Source organism: Aedes aegypti, chromosome 1 (genome assembly GCF_002204515.2).
Source record: "Aedes aegypti strain LVP_AGWG chromosome 1, AaegL5.0 Primary Assembly, whole genome shotgun sequence".
NCBI classification, from domain to species: domain Eukaryota; kingdom Metazoa; phylum Arthropoda; class Insecta; order Diptera; family Culicidae; genus Aedes; species Aedes aegypti.
Genome location: NC_035107.1, coordinates 187,069,259 through 187,090,592, shown reverse-complemented (window position 1 = coordinate 187,090,592; position 21,334 = coordinate 187,069,259). Strand labels below are relative to the sequence as shown.

The window sequence follows — 21,334 nt, the reverse complement described above, 5'->3', positions numbered from 1 at the left end:
GCCGGAAAAACTATGCCCGAACTCGTGGAAAATTTTCAAAAAAATATTTTCGAGAAGGTAATTTTATAAGCTTTAATCACTGAAATTTTTGGAATGCACTTTTTTTCGTTTTTGAGTTATGGCCAATTTTGTGAAAAATGTCCAGATGTGCCATATAAGACTTTTCTTTGAAAAATCATAACTCAAGAACGAAACATTGTAGAAACAAAGTTTTATATGAAAATTTAAGCAAATTTTCTCAGAAATCCAAAAAAATATGAACTGGAAAAAGTTTTCCACAAAATTTTCCACCGTTGGGGAAATTCATAAAGAAAAGCTGGAAAATCTATGCCCGAACTAGCGGAAATTTTGTAATAAAATAATTTTAAGAAAGAAACTTTATAAACTTCAATTCTGGTAACTTTTAGGATGTACTTTTCTTTAGTTCCTGATCTATGATCAATTTTGTAAAAAATGCAAAGATTTGCCATACATGCCTTTTCGTTTAAAAATCATGACTCAAGACTTATCATGACTTGTCGAACCGGATTCAAATTATCTCAAAAATATGAAATTTTTGAAATGGAATCAGTTTTCCAGGACATTTTTCACTGTTTATGAAAACAAATAATGAAAACCCGATTAGCTATTCCAGCTTTCAAACAAAGTATATTTGAAAAGAGCGATCAATAAGATCCAATCCTACAATATTTTTCAATACGCTCATTTTTCGTTCCTCAAACATGATCATGCTAATGAATCCAATCTTGCTTTCAAGTTTTTAGGGCTCATACCCAAATTTCATAACCCTAAAGGGAGTTGGTTGATGCCCTTGATGTTACAGTTCACATAATTTTTTTAAATATTTATACGAAATGCGTTACGAGGAGGTGCCCAAATTGGCCATATTCAGCGTAATAAAATTTGTGAATAAATCCTTGGTAAAAGTCATATTGTATGTATAACAACAGATTTATTGTTAGATACCTAAAACAATAGACCATTTCCGTCAGATCTTACCCCCTATTTTTATATTTTTGTTCGAAAGTCGATTATTTTTAATGATTATTGAAGCTTTTAGAACTAATTTATATGAACTCCTTATTTTATTATAATTTTTTGAAAACTTGGATATTCACCACTTTTTTATGTGGAAACTGAAGTGCGGCACAGTTGTTTCAACCCTGTGGGTATCCAAGCTGGAGATTTTTCCACAAATGTCAATCTCACCCCTGCGTTGAATGTTTGTAGACATAATGAAATGTCAGTGCCAAATCGGACACACGGCAGACAGAGAAATAAATGTTCTGGATCAACCCAGGTGACGAAGATCATGGATGCGTACCACTATAGTTTTCTCTTTTTTTCTTCCGCTATGCTTATGCTAAGCAAATAGTAACGTCACTATTCGCTCTGCATCAGCACAGTGAATGAATAAAAGAGAGAAATGGTGACACGCATCCATTATCTTTGACACCTGAATAAATCCAGAACATTGCGAAGAAATCTGTTGAAAGCTCAGAAGCATTTATGTGGTCAAACGGTCGCCGGAACCACCGCTTCTCCGTTTGTTTCGGAACCATGCGCACTTCCCCGTTTAATTTACTCCTCTCATACGCCACCCTAAGAAATGTCATTTTCATAGTTCTATCAATCTGATGGTCCTCCGCCACCACCATTTCCGCCATTCTTCACGACCACAACAAATATCCTCTTCATCTCCCCGCTCGATGCCGCTGCGGTGCTCCACTATAGTTCACAAAAAGGGTTGTACTTTCCTCCGGCCGGTGGCCGGCGACAAAATTGTGGAAGGGACGAAGATTTCTCCACGTGACATTGTGTTCTAGCTTTGTTCACAAATTTCATAACGCTGAAAATAGGAATTTTTGACACCCACCCACCCCCTTGTAACACATTTTGTATGAATATTCTAAAAATTTTGTATGAGCTGTAACATGCTAAGGACACCCACCCACCCCCTTCAGCGTTATGAAATTTCAGAATGGGCCCTCTGGTCACTTGATACCCGGAAACTATATGATGGATGTGCAAGTCGGGGTCCTTTTGCAGTCTTCCGGATTTCCAGTTGGGATAAAACAGCTTCAAAAACGCGATGAAATCCTCAGCGCCAGTCCTCGGTGGATCATAAAACCGGAAGGGAGCAGGACTCTTTTTATATTTAAGGAGCATCACAGCAGCCCCAGGCGAAGGAGATGGTGGTTGTAAAATGTTTCGTCGTGAAATCCAAATCCATCATCAAACAAAAACGGCATCCAAAAATAACAAAGTGAAGACTGCAAGGAAAACTTCTCATCTTCTTTCCTCTTGGGAAGCTGCTGCTTATGATCAGATTGACAAAAAAAAAACATATTTTGAGCAAATAGAACATAACCTCGAAACTCCATATAAAAAATATCAACATTTCCCGCAGTGAATGTCAACTCCGTACAAACAAATATAAACAATTCCATTAGGAACGTCAAGAGCAGGACAGTCAATTGAGGTTAATGAAAGAGGGACAGAGATGGAGAATTTTCCGCGACGTCCCCATGAGTGCTTCTATCTGTCATGATTGATCCGAACCAGCTGATCGATATTCACCACAATGTGGAGAAAAAATCATAGAGGAAAAAGGGGTCGGATAAAAATCGGAGAGAAATAAATTGTAGGGGACCAAGGGGTGAACTAACGTGCCGCTAGTTTTTCATTGTTTTCCAATAGTTAGAGGCTTCAAAACATACTACTTCCTTAGGAAAGTATGTTCAGTAAATTGACAGAAAGCATATAAGCCAATAAAAAAAATCCACGGAAATGGTTCAACGGTAAATTGAAGGATACAAATATAGAATGTTTAAAGCAATCCACTTCTCCATCACCATGTAATGTGATGCAAGTATTTGGCATGCAAATTGATAATCGTGTCCACAATAATCCACGCTTAGCTCCAGAAATCACCTCCGCTGAGAAGCATCAGCAGCGGCACGCCACGGTCGCGAACCATTTCGTCTCACTCGACCACTCCCTGGCTGGTGATATCCAGTAGCCTCATCAGGTCATTCTTCAGCATCGGTACCGGTTGCATTATCAATTTCGAACAGATGCAGATGGGTTCTCAATGAAGTTCCAGATCAGATCCCTTGAATATCCATTAGACTGGCCCAGCTCAGTATGGGAGAAAAATAAAGTTGTATGATTCCACGGGGCACCCCCCAGGATTATTTCTTGGGGTTAGAGGAAGCCTTTCTGAAAAATTCAGCTCATTTGGTCGTTCCATGAGCTGGCGCATTTGAATTGAAGTTTATATGGGATTTTCAGCTCAAACATATGAGCAACAGCACATCATCTACTGTTTGGTTCAGAAAAATTGATGATCGCGTTCAATTGGACCCAGAATGTCAAAAACACTACTTGATATAATAGCGAAAGATATTGTAGAAGATTGTACCACGATCAAAATTAATAAAATTGGTGTTTTAACCATCTGAAGTATATCATGCAATACTGCTTGTATGTCTTCAACATAGCTTGGAGGTAACCACTAAGCGCATCATAGCCGCCTATGACACTGGGCGAGCTGAGGCACATGTCGCATGCATATAAGTGACTGTACGGGAGTGCTGATCTAAGCCTAATTTTCAACAACTGAAAAAGTAATGAAAATGAGATTAAATCCAGATGCAACCTTCTGCAATTATTTTCATTAGGGTATCAACTAGTGTATTTGTCATTCTGGGCTCATTTGAACGCGAACAATTAGTATACGGAACGAAACAGTGACATAGGGTCAATTTTCAATATATTTGAGACGAATATCCCATACAAACTTCATAACGATTGCGCCAGCTGGTGGAGCAACCAATTGAGTTGAAATTTTGAGAGAGCGTTTTTCTTATCCTAAGGCTCATATCTAGGGGGTGCCCCGTTAAGTTTTACAACTTTTTTGTTTAAGGGCCTCGATACTCAAACTTACCAAGAAATTTTATTGGCAGCTTCCATCGTGTGAAAACTTTAGCTCTCAATCTGTTCAGACTGCAGTAGGTGATCTCGAAGTTTTCAAAAATAAACAAAATCAATCTGTCATGAAACCATCACAGTTGCCAGTTTTTGCAGTGCAACCAGACAAATGTCACATCGATCGCTCACGCTCACTCTCGCACAGTCGGCACATTTCGGCACAATTTCAAGTGAGCCGAGTTTCCCACCCCCTGGCGATGCTCTGTGATTTTTATCAGATTATAGTAAACTTAACAGATTTTTGTAGTCGGTTGAAAATCGTTGGTGTAGTTCTTGATTCTACCATGGATTCGGTAGATTATACAACAAAATTTGTTCGCGTGTGGTTTCAAAAGATAATGCCAATGGAAAATAGTACAATAATCGATTGATCATGACCTAATTTTTGGGTTGAAAAATTGAATTTTGGACGTAAACAAATATTTTCAGTGGCATTTCAGATTTTGGGTTGAGAGAATAATCGATATTTAATTTTGGGTACACTGAGCCAATCTCTATCGTAGATGTTATATGGTAGGCATATAATCCTGCACTATTGGAATTTCATATAGGTCTTATCGTACAAGAAAACCGTCGACTTGGAGTTATATGCAATGCATATAACATGTTGTTTGGTTAAGCATGTTATGATTATATGCGATGAATATAATTTCAACTAGTGGATGTGGGATGGAGAATATATATGCTTTCGTCATAAATATTAGTAATCAAAAATAGTTCTTTTTATATGAAGTTCTAATTCGTTTGATTTTGCTTCATATGTAATTTAAATTAGGATTCTATGAATGCGATAAGAACATACCCAGACCATATTTTTTTGAAATTATTAAATTTATTAAATTTCATATTTTGCTCATATTTTCATGCTTCAGATTAAATGTACATACAAATTTAAGAACTATATAAATAGTTGCAGGAAATCGATCCGCCACTCAAAACTTGAGAGTTGAAAGTTTCTCCAGCGCATCTTGGCATCTTGTCAATTTCATTGTGGTTGCAGTTTCTACGATAAAATTATTTAAATTATTATGTGATAACAAGAGCTAAAAATAAAATTTGTTTACTTACGAAATGAAATGCCGACATAGAAAATTTTTGAGAATCGGATACCGATTTGGTTTGAAAACAATGTCGGTCAAAGGATTACCCAGCGCACCTTTGTATCTGGTCATTTCCGGTTAGATTACAAATTCTATGGAAAAGAAATATTATTAGAGAGAAAAGCATTGTGAAAACTGGCATACTTACCAAAAAATCAAAATTCTGTCCTGAAAACGTGTGGATTCGTACTAAGCACTTTTTGCTCTACCGCTTTGACATGAAAATGGTACTACCACGTACTACATACATGACACTCGCGCATATGTGATGTGCAACCTGGACAATATAGTGAAGGTTATATGCAATCCTTGTATCTGTTCCTATACAGTACATTTGACTTGCATATAAATTCTTTGAATACGAATCTTTGTAAAATACATAAGGTTGCAGTTACACTCGACCTGTTTAGCATATGGAGCGTATGGGATACAACTAGAAACAAACATGTCGATCGACAGATTAATACCACAGACAAACAGACGTAACACTTAGAACAAATCTCGATCAAAATTATAGTCATGAGGACATGTACGCCCAATACTAAAATTATTGTATTTGGCCGACGGGCCAACAGATGGCGGTAGTGTGCAAACGTCAAACGCGAACAAAAACGATGCGAGCGCTGCGTGTGGCGGATTGGCCATCTACCATATTTTCGAATCGACCGTTAAAAAGGTGTTCGATGGACAATGATGAGAGTGTGACGTCTGTTTGTCTGTGTTAATACTATATGAAATTTCCGATAAAATAGCCTTACTGATTTATTTCAGTGTAGTCAACTGTAACTGTTTTTTCCGTGTGCCACCCAGAATCCGCAAATAATGTACACTCAGAATCCGATCAAAACATCGATAGTTTAAATCATAATCATTTTTGTCATTCATCAAGTTCAAACCCAGTTTAGTTTTGAAAGTATACATGTTTGGCATAATAAGTAAAACTAAACAAGTTTAACGGGTGACAAATTTGACCAGTGTGTAACTCCAGCCCTTGCCCACCATCATTGTTTTTTTTTCCACGCCGTCAGTTTTGTCGAGGTGATATTTTAATTGAATATTTGCTGCTGAAAACGCGTGTGCCTCGAGCAAGGAATTAAATTTGAAACGCCATTTATTCCTGGACGATATGAGGATAGAAAAGGTAAGCCATTTTCAATAATTGTGGCCTTACAGACATCGACATTGTAGAAGTTGTTTCTCATCGGAAAAACTCAGTGTATTCCTTCAATTTCTATCGTTTCTAGACACATCGGCAATGTTGATCAGGAAGGAAACGATCCGGTATCGATTTAGAGGCTGTTCCGAACAAGATTCCAACAAAATTGTGCCAAATACAGCGTAGCAGAAGAGCGAGGTGGAAGACGGGAAGATGCGCTGTGAGAGATCCAGAAGACGATGGAGATTAACTTTTACCGTAACATTTGTTAGTGATTATGGTGAAAAATGCAAATGTACACCAATAACATTATTATAAGTAGATTCTAGATTAAAATAAATGGGTCCGCTTCGTCTTTCAATCAGGTTAGTTTTCGCTTTTTTCCACTCCAGATAGCTCGCAAACAATCCAGAAGCCCAAATCTGTTAATCTGAACACAATTATATCCAAGTTAAACATTGTTCGTTATATTTTCAACTTATACTAGGCTCGATTAACCGGCACCTAAACGAGAGTTGGGGTCAACCAGGCGAAACGTCATTTAGTGTGACTTTTAAACTAGTTAGTATACACTGTAAGACCAAAGTACCCTTTAAAGGGTAAAAAAGTACCCTCTTTGAGAGAAACTAGTTTAACTCATAAAAAGAGTAAAGGGCCTTTACTCATTAAAGAGTAAACGGCTTGTACGTCAAATCAACGAGTGAATTTTACCCATTATCCAGAAAAATCGTTTTTGGGAAACAGAGTAAAATTTACTCTTTTTTTTTTGCAAATATTAAATTTTAATTATTTTAATATTCATTTTCGTATATAAAATCATCAGCTCTGAGACTTATAAATACAAGAAAGATTTATTCAATAAAAGATTTACAATAAAAATGTTGATCCAAGTAAATAATACATTCGTCAACTAGCTTTATGGGGCAGGTGCTCCTGGTAGTTTTATACAGCGGGACATGCAACGGGATGTATTGAGCAGCAAAGCCATTCTATAAAATATTCATTGTTTGTTTAGATAGATGACGCGAAAAGAAAAGAAAGGTAACCTACCTTCTATGAATCCGCATTTTTAAATGCTTATTACTGTTATAATATTAAAAAACTAAAGAACAACAAACGCTGTTTCGTGAATCTAATATACAAAACTGCAAGAACTTTTTCACCCATTAAAGGGTAAATGGACGGAATATATAAATGGGCATAAAATACCCTTTATTTCAAAAAAATAAAGTACCCTCTATTTGACGTTTCCATATATCAGAAAATAAAGGGTATTTTTCCCACATTAAAGGGTAATGCCGAGTTTACAGTGTAGATTATTTTCAGAGTGTAATCTTTTATTTTACGACCCCTCGGAATGTTGACATGTCACGGACTGTCAACTGATTAAACAAGACAAATATATGAAAACGCCTCTTTACTTTTTGTAAAGTTTATTATATAATATATATTATAATTAATTATTTAGTCCACTAATACAAAACTTAAACTGTATGGCAACTGAATGGCACAAAATTTAATTTTAATTGTAATGTTAACAATTTGCCAAAGCTTAATTTGCCTTCGACTGAACTGCGGTTAGCCAACGACGTCAATGTGTTCGAAACGTAGATAGGGTAGATAGGCATTCTCGTATGTTGCTCCACGAATCTTTTTATTTACTTTTACGCAACATCAACATCGTCTCAGAACTTCTGTCAGTCAGTCAGAAGTTCTGACTCAGAACACCCCCAACGTCGAATCGTTCAAATCGAACATCATCAGATTCTGTGTTTAGGGTGTTTGGCTGTTATCGCAACCTGTTATCATTTACGAGTTGTCTGTGCGTGGTATGTATAGGTATATTCAGTGGAAGCATTTATTATCTTCCTTGAGTAAATACTTATGCAAAATCATCGCTACAATCTAAGCAAAAGACAATTTATGCCTTATCATCATCGTGCCTATTCAGCAATTTCCGTAAGTGTATTCTGTTAGTAGCTAACTGACAATTCATTTCAATTCTCTATGTGCAGTGAAATCGACAATCAACGCAAATTGCCTAGAGCCTATACTATGAGCCAAGGTCACCGGTCCGAGGAAGTGGTTCGAGTGAATCTGCTGTTCTTTGCTAAATCGCGCGAGCTGGTGGGAACCTCTTCGTTGGACAACTTTCCGTTGGCCACCAGCGGAGGGCATCTGAGTGGATCCGCGGTTCTAGGGACGATTTGTGAGCGGTTTCCAGAGCTGGTCGCCATCCGTGATAGCGTCATCATTGCTCACAACGAGCAGTACTGTGAGGATTTGACCGAACCGATTAGCCTAGCGGACGGAGACGAAATTGCAGTGATTCCGCCTATCGCCGGAGGATAGATTGGGTGGCCGAAATGAATTATCTCAAGCTGACGTTCGACAAGTTGGAGGTGGGAGAGATCAATGATTTGGTAGCGCATGAGAGCTGTGGAGCGATATCATTGTTTGTAGGGACAACTAGAGATAATTTCGACGGGAAAACGGTGAGTAACATCGAGGACATTCCTCCAACAGAATGAACATTTTGTAACGTTTTTAGGTGGTCTTGTTGGAATACGAGGCGTATGAAGCAATGGCACTGAAAACAATGAATCAGATTTGTGAAGAATTGCGCGCACGTTGGCCAGATATCAAACACATAGGTATTCATCATCGCCTAGGGACGGTTCCCGTTAAAGAGGCATCAGTAGTCATAGCTGTTAGTTCACCGCATAGGAAGTCCAGTTTGGAAGCAGTGCATTTCGCAATTGATGAGCTAAAGAAAAGTGTACCCGTGTGGAAGAAAGAACAATACGCAGAAGGAGAAGGTTGTTCTGAATGGAAAGAGAATAAGGAGTGTTCCTGGTCAAAAAGTCATAGAGACAATCATATACTGTGACCATTTTGATACGATTTTTATATGCATGCATGTGTATATTTTAAGCCACTGGCGGCCCCATAGCGCGGATTTAGCGCCGCCAGTAATTGTATATGGAAAGTTTTGAAAACAAATGGTGCAGAACGTGAAGTGTTCAGGGTCATTGTATGAAAGTGAAATCTGGTGCTAGCTGTAAATTGGCAATGCCTAATGTGCAAATGCTCTTTTAACACGTTAACAAATAAATATGAATTGTTGACCTCAGTTTTAAAACAAAAACCAACAAGTTTCATTTTATATATCACTTGCACTATGGGAGATCCCCATACAACCAGGTGGTCAAAAATATGTTTTTTTAGTTTTAAAGCGTTCTTCTTGATGATCTAATTTTTTAAAATATGAGTATCACGGGACATCACCAATACCCCTCTCCTAGGAAAATTTCAACGTTTTATACAAAATCGATGTGTTTCTATTCATTCCATTTAAACCGTGTGGATGAAAACTTACTGGACAGTTAGGGTTTATTCATATATTTCATAACGCCAAAAATGCTCATTTTTGATACTCACTCACCCACTCGTAACGCATTTTGTATGAATATTTTTCAAATTTTGTATGAGCTGTAACATCCCAATGATACCCACCCACCCCCATCAGCGTTATGAAATTTGTGAATGGGTTCTTTGTAATGAGCACGAAATAAAACTAGACGCTTTTTGTAAAAACGTGTTCGCTTTCAATTGTAACAAATTTTGGCGACGAGTTTTAGTGAAAATTGAAGTTCGAAGCAAATTGCAAAGCCGAAACTTCGACAATGGCGCAAGCATCAGAAGAACCGGCCGCAACACGTGCTGAGCAACCGATCGGAGACATCCAAACGGCGATTTTCCAGATCACCCAGCTTCTGCAGCGGATTGCAGCTCCAAATCAGCCGAATCCGGAGCAGACCCTGGAAGCGCTTTCCTCATACATCAGCGAGTTTGTTTTCGACCCAGAGAACGGCATCACGTTTGAGAAGTGGTTCGCTCGGTACACGGATCTTTTCGAGAGCGACGCACGCCATTTGGACGACGCAGCCAAAGTTCGGCTGTTGCTGCGAAAACTAGATACCACATCACACAGTCGGTATCTAAATTACATCCTCCCACGATTGCCGAGGGAGATCACGTTCATGGAATGGTGGAAATGCTGAAAAAGATTTTTGACGAACAAACCTCACTTTTCCGTCGTCGGTTCCAGTGCCTCCAACTGACGAAAAGTGAAGGCGATGACGTCATCACGTATGGCGGAAGGGTCAACCGAGCGTGTGAAGACTTCGATTTTGCGAACCTGACAATCGACCAATTCAAATGTCTGGTGTTCGTCACCGGACTGAAGGCAACCAAGCATGCGGATATTCGGACGAGATTGCTCACCCGGATGGAGAACGAGAGACCAGATGCGCCAGTGACTCTTCAAACTCTCATCGACGAGTTCCAGCAGCTCGTTAATCTGAAGGCGGACAACAATTTGGTTGAGCATCCAACCAGCTCCAAAGCAACAGTGCACGCCATCAGCGAGAAGAAGATACCAACAAACGTTTCCAAATCTTCGTTCAAGCCGGAAGTCAAATCCCCGAAGACGCCATGCTGGCAATGCGGCCAAATGCACTTCGTCATAGATTGCACATACAGCAGCCATTTGTGCAAATCATGCAACTGTGTAGGACACAAGGAGGGGTAGGTACTGCGGTTGTTTCACTAAGCCATCAAGCACGCCTACTGGTGATCATCCAAGCCAGATGAAAGGTATGAAGCAACACAAGAAGACCAAGTACCAAGCCAACGTCGTTCACACGGTGAATCACACCGGTACACTCAACCGGTACGTCACAACAACGCTGAACGGTCGTCAAGCCACGCTGCAGCTTGATAGCGGATCACCAATCACCATAATCAGTGAAGAAACGTGGAGAAAGATTGGATCACCTGCACTCAAGCCATCGACCTGTGAAGCACTCTCCGCATCCAGAGACCCTCTTCCACTGCTGGGGGAATTCACCTGCCTTGTTGGAGTCAACAACATCATCAAGCCTGGTCTGTGTCGAGTCACGTCAGTCAAGGGACTCAACTTATTCGGCTCGGAATGGATGGACCTCTTCGACATGTGGACGAAACCATTCCCAAGTAACCACAAGCATTATGAGTGATTCCAAGCAACAGCACCAAAATTTGGTAAATTTTTTAATTCATTTTTTTCTATTGAGCTGAAACTTTGCACAGTTTTCCAGTTCCATCTAAATCGTCATTTTCCGATATCAAATCTTCAAGTTGAGTCACGACTAACTTTTCAAAAGGGTGTATGTGAAAATGGTTCAAAAAATTCAAAAAGCTGCACAGCAAAAACGGTTTGTTCGATTGTTAGACAACTAAAGAAACAAAGTTAGACAACTAAATAAAGATTCCAAAAAAAAATACACACAGTAAAAAAAAATTTTTTTGCATTAAAAAACATCATTTTTGACACAAAAACTCAAATATCTCAAAACCCTATCGGAATACCAACGTAATTTTTTGAGGGAAAACGGTCCATTATATTAGCTATCTACCATAAAAATTTGGTGATGGTAAACCAATAAACAAAAAAGTTATGACATTTCAACATGTCACAATTTTCACATGTAGTAGAAAAAAAAAATTTTTTTCGGTTTAAATTATTACGGGAACCGCAGTTTGTTGCTGATTTTATTGTTAAGGGCCTTGCGTGAATTAAACAAGTCGTTTTCATGTATTCATTAGGATTATGTATATTATATGTATAAATATTATGTATATGTATAAATATTATATGTATATGTATATATGTATAAATAGACCATTTCCGTGAAAATTTTTAATTGGTTTATATGCTTTCTGTCAATTTACTGAACAAACTTTCCTAAGGAACCGATATGTTTTGGAGCCTTTAACTATTGAAAAACTATGAAAAACTGGCGGCACACTAGTTTACCCTTTTATATCCTGCAAATAAACAATAAAATAATATGTTAATCAGTCCACAGTGAGGGAAGTCCCTCTTCTGCGCCAACTGCAGCCAGTGCTTATAGCTCAGAAATACCGTAGGTACGAACAGATAAAAAGTACCAAGCCAAAAGGCAGAATAATTAATATCACTTGAGATAGGTAGACATGACAGTCCTTTCCCCTTTAGAAACTTTCTAATAACTCTTTAAAAGCCAGCTACAAGTTGCAACAACTCATACAACGAACAATCGAAAATATATCCAAAGAATTCCACGACCTTATTTTAAATACGCAAATTTGCTAATTCCAAGACTACAACAAAACATTCAAATCATTGGATTTTACTGCTCAACATTACATTTGACAAATTCGTCAACACTAAAGAACAATTTCGTTCATCTCCATACAGCAATCGCTTTACAAAAGAACAACTATGTTCACAATAAACGACAATTTCGTCGGCTCTGAAGAACAATTTGGTTCAACACAAATTGGCAATTTCACCACACTTTCAAAAACAGATACAATTGGCAATTCGCCACCCCAAAGAAAATCGATTATCTTCAACACACGTTTCCATGATCCTCGTCGCCACTTTTATATCCTGCAAATAAAGAATAAAATAATATGTTAATCAGTTCACAGTTCGGGAAGTCTCCCTTCTGTGCCTACGGTAGCCAGTATTTATAGCTCAGAAATACCGTAGGTACGAACAGATAAAAAGTACCAAGCCAAAAGGCAGAATAATTAATATCACTTGAGATAGGTAGACATGACATACCCCACGGTCCACTACAATTTGTTTCTCTCCAATATTTTTGGAAACCCCTTTTTCCCCTATGATTTTATCTCCACGTTGTGGTGAATTTCGATCAGCTGTTCCACCGTGGTCTCCACTTTGTTCTTCTGATTCGTGATTCTCCTTCTCTGTCTTTTTTTTATCACGCTCAATTCAATGTCCTGCTCTTTGACATTCACTGCTGAAAATGTTGACATGTTTTCATATGGCGTTTCGAGGTTATGTCAGGCGTGCAAAGATTAAACAGGTTCCATCATCGGGTACATACGTCTAATTGCCCGCGCCTACATATTCCCCGTTCTTTTTTTTTTCTCAGACTCCTCAGAACCACCACGACGAATTCCTTCATGACCACAATAAAGGTTTTCGTTTTTATGCATCGAATCGAAGCTGCTGTAGAATAACCTAGAAAAATTCCGGTGAGTAACTCTCTCCTGGTTTTGTGGCAAGCGGAAAAGTGGCGACGAAAATTTAACTACGTGGCATCTTGGTTAATATAATTTTTAAAGCTGTTTGAAGCTAACTGGACATCCGGTAGCTACGAGGTTTCAATGGCTTCTCGATTGGCATGTCATTTGATTTCTCACAGCTATCGGTTCCCGAGGAATAACAACAATATGCTGCCGGGCAGTAAAATCTTCGTCGCCGGTCGCAAAATCGGAAGAGAGCAGGATGCTTTCCGGGGTCTATTCGTAAAGTCAATCGTGGAGCACCACAGCTGCTTCCGGCAAGGAGATGAAGGGGATGTTTGTTGTGATCATGTAGGATTCCGTATTGATAGAAGAGCATGAAGCTACAATGATGGCCATTTTCCGGGACCCCTTATTATTCTGTTGATGGTGAGGACCACAATTCGATAAACAAAAAAAATGCAGCTCATTTTTTATATCGAGGGAGATTTGCGATTAGGGCTTATCTAACTAATCAATAACAATCAATGAGAAAATAATAAATGAAATTTACAAGTACAATCTCTAGTCCTAACTGAAGAAAATATAATCAAACTCAAACCTTTTCAATTTAATTTACATTTAATAAATCTATTTTCAAAACCTCTATGAATACCACATATATCTCCTACAATCTCTTTGCTACTTGGTTCTAAAAATATCTTATCAAATTTCGCCGAAACGTGGAGAATGTCAGTACAGCGGGGATTCGCTGGTTGGAACACGACTGCCTTCCATCTAGCGAATTCGACCCGTTAGTTGGAACGACTGACAGCTGGTGAAAATGCTCCAGACTCACGCATCTGAAGAACAAATCGTCACGATTCGCACATATACATTTACATTTGTTCTATATATGGAGACTTCAATGCGACGATGCTCAGACGTCAAAGTCAGTTTGACATCTACTCTTGACATTCAAGTGCTTTTTAGTTGGAATATTTTCCAACCAGCGAACATCCAACCATCGAGTCATTCCATGTACCGGAGCTTCAACGAGCGAATCCTCACTGTACATCCCAAACTTGCCTGTCATGGATATCATTTTCAATATCGCCTGTTAGGCGGGGTGGGTAAAAGTCAATAATTAAATTATCGCTAGGGGAAAAGTTTTGTTTGTTTCGCCCAAATTGCGAAGCACCCCGGATATGAGCGAGCGAGTCAGTTTTGTTGTGTACTGGGATTTGACATTTCATTATGTCTACAAACATTCAATGCAGGGATGTTACTGATCGTTGAGGAAAAATCTCCACTTTGTATTCCCATAGGGTTGTAACAACTGTGCCGCACGATGGAATTCACCTCAAATTTGGTGAATACATAAATTTTCAAAAAATTGTAAGAAAATCAGGAGTGCATATAAAAATTATCTGAAAGCGTCAATAATCATAAAAAATAATTGCCTTTCGACGAAAAATATAAAAAAGGGGGGTAAGGTTTGATGGAAATGGTCTATTGTTTTGCCTCTTTTGCTGTATTTCTATTGGTTTTGAACTCATCAATGGCGTCTTGAATAGACCACGAGCTTGGCAGCATCGACAAAATCAATAATTTTTCTTTCCTTTTCGTGGCTAGATTCGAGAACCTTTCCTTCATATTCATAATTACCTCATCGTAGTCTGTATTTTCCACATCCTCAGGTCCTAATTTGAAGAGGTTTCTTCGTACAGCTTCGTTGATTTCACGGTATTTTTTCTCGGGATAATTGACGTAACCCATCTTCGTCCATTTAATCGGAGTCACTTTTATTCCAGCTATCCCTTCGTTGAAGCATTCGATGTTGACCTTCTGGATGCACTCATCTTCTGATTGATTTGTTGAAACAGATGTCGCTGATGGTACCGTGGCAAGACCATCTGCACTTGGTACTTCTGGTAACTCCTCAGTTGTTGTCGGTGCATCTAGTAATTCCTCAGTTGTTGTTGTTTTCGAACTTCCTGCAAACTGATCCACCGATGATGTACAGATTGCCCGTTTGTCAACGTTTAAACGGCAGGACGTACAAATGCGTAAATTTGTATTCAATGTAGACATTGGAGCATAACCAGCCGCTTTCAGTTTATCTATGGTGCTTTCGGTGAGATTTCGTAGCTCTTTCGAACACTTTTTTTCTGCAAACGGCCTGCAACAGTTGAAAAAGCGACTACTCATGTTGCTCGTTAGATTTTAAAAAAAATCACTTTTAAGTTTTTACTGACTAGTTTGGTGTCGTTTGCTTGACTGAAGAAAAATTTTACAATTAAATCTTTTATAACCATAGTGGTAGTATATTTTTAGCTTTCTCGTGAGTATGTTCATGGTATGTACCTATCATGTTTTTGATGTTGTTGAAGTTACTCGCTTTCTCCCAAATATGATTAACAAAGTCTATTCTCTACCAAGGCGGGTCTATACCCAGGTGTAATCAGATTTTAACTTTGTGGAGAAAACCAGCGCCGAGAAAACCGACCTGCTTTACGTATACTAGATCACCTGGGTATAGACCCGCCTTGTTCTCTACGAGGTAAACTTTTTGCAGGTAAACTAGTCGTATACCTGTATAGAAAACTTTTTTTGTAGCTTTTGTCTTCAATATTAGATTTCTTATAGGTTTCTATTATCAAAAGGTTTCAACACTATTGAGAGAATTTTTCTTCAGTTACGTACAATAAAAAATATGACACTATCAAGACTTTAGATCACAACACTGGATCGCGTCTAACTTTCTAATAGATGCTATAATAGTTATGAATAATTAAATAAAATATCATGAAAACAACTTGTTAACCTCATGTGGTACCCTTAACCAAAAATTCAGCAACAAACTGCGGTCCTAAAAAAAATTAACAATGAAAAAAAAAATTTTTTCACTAAGTGTCAAATTTGTGAAATATTTGAAATGTCATAACTTTTTTGTTTATTGGCTTACCATCTCCAAATTTTTATGGTAGATAGCTAATATAATGGACCGTTTTCCCTCAAAAAATTACGTTGGTATTCCGATAGGGTTTTGAGATATTTGACAAAAATGATGTTTTTTAATGCAAAAAAAAAAAAAAAATTTTTTACTGTGTGTATTTTTTTTTGGAATCTTTATGTAGTTGGCTAACTTTGTTTCTTTAGTTGTCTAACAATCGAACGAACCGTTTTTGCTGTGCAGCTTTTTGAATATTTTTGAACCATTTTCACATACACCCTTTTGAAAAGTTAGTCGTGACTCAACTTGAAGATTTGATATCGGAAAATGACGATTTAGATGGAACTGAAAAACTGTGCAAAGTTTCAGATATTTTTGAAATGGTCGATCAGAATCGACTTGCATGCCTCCGTGGAATCCCTCTTATACCATTGCATTAATTTGGTCGAAAGTCAACATTTTTTGCATTAATAATGTTATCATGCATTTATTCAATAACATTTGCATTTGATTAACATTGAAAATGCTTTGTAGCATTATTTTAATATAGCATTATGCTGAGCGATTGAAGTGAATATACAGTTATGCTGTCATACAAGATTACATAACCTCATTAAACGCACTCGAATCTGTAATAAATAAGTAAGACGATCGAGCACGTTCGCACTCGCTCATTACGTTATGTGGGATATGGAATAATGAAATGACTTTCTTTCAACTCGAACCCCCATTTCATGATTTAAGGATATATGTATTCATTCAGAATTGTTGTATTTTATCTATGAGACTCTTTTATTCATAAGGAGCGAGAGGAAATGTCGATCAATTTCTCTCCCCTGAAATCTGTTTAATACGCTAGGGCTTTGTTTTGTGGGTTAAGTTCTGTTATTTCCTTTACGAGAAGGAATAGTGATCAAATTCTTTCTATTGATGTTTCATTTGGTGAGGAAAGGACACACAGTGGCTTCGTTTATAAAGAACTTTTATCCTACCTTATTACATTAGCAGCTTTAGCACAGGACACCAACGCGCCATCATCCAGCACACCATCATCCTAGTTGTGGGTTCGAATCCTGATTCCAAAAAAAAAAAACATTAAGCTGGTAAAAAAAACCATTGAAAGGTAGTCATGAACCCTAAATATACAAACATAAATGCTTTAGTAGGGCTTGTGCATTAAAACTGCTTTACCAAGTATTGCATTAATTTGGTTGATGTGGGGCCCTTTCCCACTTTAATTATGCTTTATAAAGCTCTTAAAGGTTATGTCACTTTAAAACAAAATCTGATAGTATACTATAGAGCAAACATAAAGTATTCGTATATAGCTTCGTGGTTGGTAGGATCCTATCTCCTTTTTGAACTCCTAAAAAGTTTCTTATTTTAAATAATAAAATTACTATAGTTTTAGTTGTTAATTACAAAGTATTGAACTCGGTCTTCTGCCGAGAATCGATAAGTGAGTGCTCCGTACTGTAAAAAGAACGTTCAATTTGAACGTGATAGACAGTTAAAAATTGGAAAAATTGATCTATCTCAAAATGTATTCAAGATACCTAATATTGGAAATCCTGTTTCAGTTCCCCACTGTTTAAAATAGTTTGAAGCATTTAGCAGTCGATGAAAACCTTTTTCTAATTTTCTACCAAGCCTACACTGAGCCAATCTCTATCGTAGATGTTATATGGTAGGCATATAATCTTGCACTATTGGAATTTCATATAGGTCTTATCGTACAAGAAAACCGTCGACTTAGAGTTATATGCAATGCATATAACATGTTGTTTGGTTAAGCATGTTATGATTATATGCGATGAATATAATTTCAACTAGTGGATGTGGGATGGAGAATATATATGCTTTCGTCATAAATATTAGTAATCAAAAATAGTTCTTTTTATATGAAGTTCTAATTTGTTTGATTTTGCTTCATATGTAATTTAAATTAGGATTCTATGAATACGATAAGAACATACCCAGACCATATTTTTTTGAAATTATTAAATTTCATATTTTGCTCATATTTTCATGCTTCAGATTAAATGTACATACAAATTTAAGAACTATATAAATAGTTGCAAGAAATCGATCCGCCACTCAAAACTTGAGAGTTGAAAGTTTCTCCAGCGCATCTTGGCATCTTGTCAATTTCATTGTGGTTGCAGTTTCTACGATAAAATTATTTAAATTATTATGTGATAACAAGAGCTAAAAATAAAATTTGTTTACTTACGAAATGAAATACTGACATAGAAAATTTTTGAGAATCGGATACCGATTTGGTTTGAAAACAATGTCGGTCAAAGGATTACCCAGCGCACCTTTGTATCTGGTCATTTCCGGTTAGATTACAAATTCTATGGAAAAGAAATATTATTAGAGAGAAAAGCATTGTGAAAACTGGCATACTTACCAAAAAATCAAAATTCTGTCCTGAAAACGTGTGGATTCGTACTAAGCACTTTTTGCTCTACCGCTTTGACATGAAATTGGTACTACCACGTACTACATACATGACACTCGCGCATATGTGATGTGCAACCTGGACAACATAGTGAAGGTTATATGCAATCCTTGTATCTGTTCCTATACAGTACATTTGACTTGCATATAAATTCTTTGAATACGAATCTTTGTAAAATACATAAGGTTGCAGTTACACTCGACCTGTTTAGCATATGGAGCGTATGGGATACAACTAGAAACAAACATGTCGATCGACAGATTAATACTATATGAAATTTCCGATAAAATAGCCTTATTGATTTATTTCAGTGTACGGATTTCCCCGCAGGGTGGTGGCAGTCGAAAAATTAACATGGTGGATCGGTAGTAGATCGACTTGACGGAAGGTGCGATCTACTTGTCTCCCTGGCGTCTTCCCTCTTTGGCTTACATCGACAGAGCCCAGGACAAGGCCGGAGTGACTCTGCCGAGAGGGGTCCTCCTTGACGTTTAGGGCACCCTTGGGGCCCGAGGAATCGCTCCTTAACGGCGCTCCTTAAGACCAGAGCGGCACAAATCTTTTTCTAATAGGTGTAATGGTCAACTAGGGACCACTAAGGGGTCATGCACAAATTACGTCACGCTCCAAGGGGGGGGGGGGTCAAGCCAAGCGTGACAAGCCTTACAATATTTTCGAAGGACTCATACAAAATAATTGACCAAGGGTGTGGGAGGGGGTCTAAAAAGTCTAAATTTAGCGTGACATAATTTGTGTACCATCCCTAAGAAGAACCGTGTGCTTCGCCAACTTTCGTTGGCGTACAAAATTGTGGAGTACCTACGCACAAAAAAAAACCTGGGTAGGACAGTCAAAGGATTGTACTACCCACGATTTAATAAACACAAAATACAAGATCAGCAGAAAATTAGAAAAAGAAACCGAATTATTTATCAATTGTTCAATATACACACAAACTCGATTATTGTGTTGCAACGTCGTACTTATTTTTATGGAGGATGAGAGACACACACTTAAATTATTTCACCGACCTCAGTAAAACTATTCGCCGAGAACCCAACAGCTGAGCATTCGGTAATTTTCAACGCCGCATCTCGGTACTTATTTTAACGAGATTTCGGCAATCCGAACTTTTTACCGAGATCTCGGTGAACGTTACCGAGATTCGGTCAACGTTTACCGAAATCTCGGTAAAAGTTTTACCGAGAATCGTCAAATTATTACCGAGATATCAGCTGTTGGGTTCTCGGCGAAACCGTTTAAGTGTGTAAGGCATTTCATTGTATTCTTTTGCCTAGTTAAGCGCTACATGGTTTGCGTATGACTCCCAAAAGTTCTGGCTCGTGAGAAGATCGATTGAGAATATCTATAGTGAAAATCCTTCGAATTTAGCTGTAATAATTGCTACAAGAAACTTCTCCAACCGTTAGAAAAACAGTTGGAACAGTTGGTGTTTCTGAATTAATCATAGGATGGTTTCCTAAAAATATCTATGGCTAAACCTGTATATATCCTGGAAGTAGTTCTTGAGAAGTTTCTGGAACATCTGTAGAAGATTTTTAAAGAATATTTGGATGGAGTAATGGATTAATCTAATAACTGTCTCATCGTATCATACTCAGCACGAGTGTAATGGTGCTAGAGATTTCTGAACGTGTGATCACTCTTGATATAATCTACCATAGCATTACTGAATCTTTTGATAATTTTCAGAGCAATTTCCTTAGAATGGGGTCTCTATTTGACTGCAAGTCTCTATTTTTAATAAATACATAAATCCTGATGCAAAATTGAACAGGCTCCAAAGAAACCTTCAGAGACCATCACGGGTGCAACAGTAGGGTGGGGCTTATTTCCAAAAATCTTCCGTAATCAGGATTTACAAAGTGGAAAATAATCATCGGTCCCAAAATAACATCCTGTGAAAAAATGAGAATTTTTGGTGAAGGTTTAGAGGTAGCGCAAAGAGCGTAAGTGCAGTTTTCCCATTTTAGTGAATTCTGAAAAATTTTGGTATGCTTTTCAGCTTGTTTTGGTGATTTTAGGACCCTTAAGGGCAAAAAATCTCCTCAAAATTGCGATATCTCCGCTCCTTTAGATGATATTTGACGTAATATATTTATGCATGCGATTTTTGGCCCTTGAATAGGTTACGCTGATTGATTACTATGAACCCGAATAAGCATATGAAAAGCTGAGGAGGATTCCTATGCTAGTAGAATGGAACAAAGAGCAAAGAAGAATGAGAGAAAGAACAAGAACACAGAAGAATGTAAGGTTGGGTGGGTTAAACAGGAGGGAGGGTGAAACTAGTGATATATTTAGTGTAACTGAGGAATCTTGAAAAATTTTGATTTTACGCAATGGAGAAAAGTTCCAGTAGAAAACGATGATTTCATTGGCTTTTATATAAAATTACCAGGAGGATCCGTAGCCTTGAGGTTACTTTTATATCCTGCAAATAAAGAATAAAATAATATGTTAATCAGTCCACAGTTCGGGAAGTCCCCCCTCTGCGCCAACTGCAGCCAGTACTTATAGCTCAGAAATACCGTAGGTACGAACAGATAAAAGGTACCAAGCCAAAAGGCAGAATAATTAAT

At 37.8% G+C, this 21,334-nt stretch overlaps 1 long non-coding RNA gene across 1 annotated transcript; it reads left to right on the top strand.

Annotated features, from left to right (window-relative positions):
* The first annotated feature begins 5,976 nt into the window (after positions 1-5,976).
* LOC110679677 lies at positions 5,977-6,614 on the top strand. The gene is made up of 2 exons (XR_002502703.1): positions 5,977-6,234; positions 6,338-6,614. It is a non-coding gene; the product is annotated as an uncharacterized LOC110679677 (long non-coding RNA).
* The last annotated feature ends 14,720 nt before the right edge of the window (positions 6,615-21,334 follow it).